The following is a 6,000-nucleotide window of genomic DNA, read 5'->3' as shown; positions in this document are numbered from 1 at the left end:
ATATATATATATATATATATATATATATATATATATATATATATATATTAAAGTGAGCAGTGATCATAATGGGAAATGCTGGAATTCTCTATCCTTTTATAGAGAACCTATGAGAACTAAGGTAGCATCCTCCATAAAGCACCTCCTACTGGTTATTTATGTATTATGAGGTATGAAGTTTACTACTCGGTGGGGACAACTGTAACTCCAAGACAGGCAAAAATAAGCTAGGTGACTAGATGCATGTGAGAATGGGCAAAATCGAGTCTCTTACTTTTCCTGGTTGTCATCAGGAAAAAAAAAAAAACCCTCAAATTACATCATGAGATAATTGTTCTGACAGTATCTACCTTCTTCTCAAATGCAAAGCTGGATCAGATAATATTGCCTCCTATTCTGACACGTAATCCAGGACCCTATCTACAGTTTCAAAAAGATTAACTAAAAGTCTTGCAACATTTGAGTGCCCGGGGTTGAGCTCTAATTTCAGCATCCTGACATCCACAGCGCCATTGTGGTACCCAACAGCCTTAGGACCACTCACCACTGACCTAGCTTCTGGCAACCACCCAGCTGAAATACAAGTTTGCCTTCACCCAAGAAGAGCCTCCAGGCTTGTCTCCATTTGCACGAGAGAAGTGGAGAAGTGGAGTGACACAGAGGGTCTTATGTCTTTTCTGAAAAGACTGTATCAACAGCGCAATTCAGAATTAGGATGGATGGGAATGCAATTTGGCTTTTTTAAAATATTACCCTTTACTCTAGGAGCCTTCATTTGGGCTGTGAAATAGCTTAACACCTGAAAAAAGACTAACAGGAAACTGAAACACTTAAGTAAGATAGATTGACGTAATATCCCTTCTTATTTAGTAAAGAGTTACTTGTGTAGAAAACTCAATGTGTCTAGGTTTTGAGGGCCACATAATATCACAACAAAGGACTCCTCGATACCATAAAACAATATTTCAGGTCTTTGTTATTCTTCTTTCACTTGTCTTACTGGGCTTATTTGCTTTTTTGGTAGGGGACTGAAATCACTAAGGATATCAGGATTTTCCAGGGGAAATAAATATTTATTATGAAGTTACAGGGAAATTCTTCTTCTAAATAGTTATTATGTCTACTGGGGAATTTCCCTGTTGCCATAACAGAAGGCTTTGAGCATGAAGACATTTGTCTTTGAGGAAAATGTTAGGGTAAATATTATGTATTGCTCTCTCTACTACATGCAAGTTTAAAGATTGATCCTAAACATGATCCAAAATTTTCTTCAACTTAATATATGAAGTAGCTCCTATCCATTATTCCAAGTCATAAATCATTACAATGCCAGATTTTAGTTACCATTACAATAATGATAATAGGTCAGGCATTTTGCTAACCATTTTACATGCGTCCTATGGATTATTGTGGGGTACTTCCTATTTAGCCCCATTTTACATGTAAGTACCATGGAACTTACAAAGGCTGTGTACCTGCCAAAGTCACCTCGATAGGAAATGGCAGAGCAGATCCTTGCTCTGAACTAATGAATTATGTGCTCATCTGCAGGTCATTTAACTTCTGTGGCCTCAGTTTTCTTCATCTTTAAAATCGAGTAGTTGGACTGGATGCCTATTATTTTAAAATGTCTTAATGCTGCAATTTGGGGAGGCCCTCCACAATTATGCAGAACCAACTACATAGTTTGACTTAGAGATAACTCTGATAACAGAGTTATCAGTTTGATTTACTTGGACTCTGGATTTTTGTCAGTATTATTTGCAAGAGCTTTTATTCTAAGTGTCTCAAAGCCCTCCATAAATTTTGTTCAATTCCTATTAGAAGGTTATGATAAAGGATTTCTGCTCTCCTGACTTTCTATTTATTTATTTTTATTTCTTCTATCTCTAATGAATTGTCAGGGCCCAGTGGGCAAACAGGCTACCCCAGGCAGCAGGGATTGATGAATTTATAAAGGAAGCTCAAGCTAAACAAGTGGACTTTCTAGTCCGAAGCTTTTCCCTTTCAGCAGGTGATCTGCCTCTCAATTCAGAACCTACAGTCCCCATTCGAGCCACAGTTCCTATATCTGATCTAAATATTCCTGACTCTGGTGGTATGGGGAAATGGATTCAGACCTCACTTGATTAATGACTATACAAAGGATTAATCAGGACCACCAAAGACAAACGTCAAGTCCAGGCAATAATCAGGAATAAGTAAGGATCAGAGATTAGAATTAAGTGGGGCTGGGGCAGCTAAGCCTCATTTGAACTCTCCTCTTGCAAAACATATTTAAGATGTCCATTATGTATAAATCGCTCTTTTCATACAGCATTTTTTAAAAAGATTTATTTATTTTAGAAAGAGAGAGAGCAGGGGGAAGGCAGAGGGAGAAGAAGAGAGAGTCTCAAGCAGATTCCACACTGAGGGCAGAGGCCAACTCAGGGCTCGATCTCACCACCCTGAGATCACGACCTGAGCCAAAACCAAGAATCGGAGGCTTAATTAATGGACTGCACCAGCCAGGCACCCTGCATATAGCATTTTCTAACAATACACTGTTATGTGGTTCTTTTTTTGCACAGATCCTATTTGCATTGGAAACAATTTGAGGCAAAAGAGATCAGCCAGTATTATTTATTGAGCTATTATATGTTACATATTTTGTCATTTATTCTAATTTAATTCTCCAGACAATGAGAACAGAAGTGTATCCATTTTCCAGGTGAGAAAACTAAGGCTCACAGAAGTCACAGAAAAGCTGAACTTAGATTTGAACATGGTCTTTTTACTACAAAGTCCGTTTTATTTCTACTTGGTCATGGTATCTACTCCTACATATAACCCTTTTAGATATTTAGAAGGATCCTAAGCCAATAGCAAAATTATAAATGCAACATTAAATTTCAAAGTATCTTTAACATTATCTAGTCCAAATTCCCTTTAGAAATGGGCAGTCTGGGGCAGCGGGGTGGCTCAGTCGATTTAGCGTCTGACTCTTGGTTTCGGCTCAGGTCATGATTTCATGGGTCATGAGATCAAGCCCCACGTCAGGCTCTGTGCATAGCGGGGAGTCTGAAGATTCTCTCTCCCTGCTCCTCCCCCTCCTCACACGCTTGAGCTCTCTCTCTTTCAAATAAATAAGTAAATCTTAAAAAAAGGTAAAAGAAATGGGGAGTCTGAGGCCTGAAAAGGTTATGTGACTTGTTCAAAATGGTTATTTAATAAACACTCGTCAGAAGACAGGGAGACAGAAAGCAAAATAGAATTTATTTTGTCTGCAATGAGACCTGATTCCATGAAACATGATTGTTTAGATGTAAGACTGTTAGGGGCAAAAAAGTTTAAGGGACATACTTAGATGAAAAAAATCCGTGGAAGTTACTGAATTCAAGAATTATTTCAATTTAAATTGGGAAATAAGTAGGTTTTAAAATTTTATTTCCATTCACTTTAAACCACAGGTCAGACAGCCTCCATTAAAGCATAAATGCTACACAATTGAAATCAAACATACATGAAAATTTCCTGTCAGCTGCAGGAGAGTAAGAGCAATATTAAACACAACAGTTTGAGTTTACAGGGCTTTTTGTGAAATCCCTGAGCTATAAAACAAAATAGCAAATAATCTTGAAAAGTGATAGTAAAAATAATAGGACTTTTTGTAGGCCTCATTTAATTTTTTCTCCCTCATTCTGGAAAAATAGATAAAACACTCTCACTGTCCATCTTTGCGTCACACTCTGTAGAAGATATATTTTCCGGAAGAGGTTTGTGTGCTTGTTGTTCTTGTTTGTTTTGAGTTGCAGGCACTGGAAATTTTGTAGCTAAAATATTTTGATCCAACTGTTTCCATGAGTCAACAACCGAAGCTATCAGGAGAAAGCCAGGCAGTTACGAATGCTGACAGCGTCCGTGTATGGGCCCTCTTCCAAAGAAGCTGCTCACTACCAAACCTCAAAGTTGGACCAGGAAGGAGCGAAATCTGGAATCTTGAAACTTCACTTTTCCCAGTAACAAAAAAGAAGTCACATGCTTCTTTTACTGAATGGCACTTAAAGCACACTGGAACGAGATTGGGTGAAATCGTCCCTTGAACCGCAGTTCGTGTACATAAAATGTTAGTTGGGAAAAGGCAGGTATAGTCAGATATCTAGGCACAGATCTATGGAATCCACAGATCTGGGAACCCTAGTGTCCTTCTACTGGAAGAACGCCTGTCCTAGTACTATGGTGAGAAGAATGAACTAAAGACATCCCTGAGTTAGCTAGAGGGCATGAACGAGACCACAGGACCGTAGCTTTGCGGCGGGGTTTCAGCCCTCTTGTTGGAAATGTACTCATAAAATAAAAACATCCTGCACGGACTCTAAAATAAATAAAGATGTATTTAGAGTGGAACACTCTTCCTGACTTCCTTTCCAGCTTTCCTGCCTGTCTAAAAGAAAAATATTTTCATTTGTTGGTGGCATACCACCATGATTAATTGCTCCTAACCAAGGAAACAGAACAGCAATTCTATGGCTCTCAGCCTTTGCAAAGCTCGTCTTGTTCAACAACCCAGAGGATGCTCAGAAAGGTCTCAGTACAACCCATGGCCCTGGCAGCAACAATTTTCCAACATAAATCTCAGTAGGAAATATGGCTTTCTGTTCTGTTCCTTTCATTGCTCATGTAGCTTGTTACCGGGACTAGCAGAAGTCTCCTGGACAGTCACCCCAGCATGGCCTTGAAGAGAGTGTTTCCACTTCCCAATTCTGTATGTATGAGAACAGACAACAAGGTAACCGATGCTACCGATTCCTACCTTGACTTGTACCCCACCCGTTTTTAGTCCCTGTTTTCCTGACCAGAGCCAGGATGGTGGACAAAAACTGGGAACGGCACGAATGTCAGACATTATACTCAGAGCATTAGGAATTAGACTGCTTCAACTAACTTAATTATGGCACACTATACAGCCCAGGGGCAGCCTGGGATCCAGCTTAGATAAATGAGGGAGTCTTTTCTATCTGTAATTGGTCTGTCAAAACAGGTTTTTAGCAATAAAGAACCACAGTCTTGGGACAGATGGAATTCACACATTCTACTCATAATGCAAAATACATAATGGGGTTCAGATGCCAAACTCTCCTGTCACATTCTCTCAGCTGCCAATGCAGGTGGTGTTTACCCCAAATCCATTTCCCCCCAGGATCACCGTAATTGGTACTTAGGAAAAAAAAAAAGAACTACCTACTTGGCTCGGATTAACACTTCCAATGTGAAGGTCTGTTTTGTGCAGGATTTATGTTCCTTCCCAGGATAGCCCTGGCCTTTTGGATGAAGAGTTCCCCAGTGAAGAGCAAGCCTTTCCCTAATGCCAGCCCGGAGCCGGTTTTAACCTCTAATTCGGTCCACAGAGACCCAGGTGTGATTTGAGAATTTGCATGTGTGCCTCTGCCTCATCGGTGAAGCCAACAACAAGAAGTTGTTTGCCCTCCCCCCACGTGGTGACACTTCCTTTTACAAATTTATGGAGTTTCACATCCAATCACGACATACCCATCTTAGGAGCAGGGAAGTGAAGTTTTCTTTCTTAGTGAAAATGACCTAACTAGGACTTGTGAAATGCTCTATTTTTATTGAAAGGGGACAGATCTACTAAAATAGAACCATTAAAAACCTGTCTTTTAAAAGGTAAACAAAAACCGGGGCGCCTGGGTGGCTCAGCCATTAAACGTCTGCCTTCGGCTCAGGTCATGATCCCAGGGTCCTGGGATCGAGCCCCGCATCGGGCTCCCTGCTCGGCGGGAAGCCTGCTTCTCCCTCTCCCACTCCCCCTGCTTGTGTTCCTGCTCTCGCTATCTCTCTCTGTCAAATATATAAATAAAATCTTAAAAAAGTTTTTTAAAAGGTAAAGAAAAATCAGAACCTCAATCCTCCCACAATTTATTCAGATTAAGTGAACTCTTATTTTCTGTCTAGGGAGTCCAAGTGGGACTTTCATGGGTTTTCACTGTGGAAACCCTTGTG

Source organism: Neomonachus schauinslandi, chromosome X, assembly GCF_002201575.2.
Source record: "Neomonachus schauinslandi chromosome X, ASM220157v2, whole genome shotgun sequence".
In the NCBI taxonomy this organism is placed as follows: domain Eukaryota; kingdom Metazoa; phylum Chordata; class Mammalia; order Carnivora; family Phocidae; genus Neomonachus; species Neomonachus schauinslandi.
Note: the sequence above shows the minus strand (reverse complement) of the source record.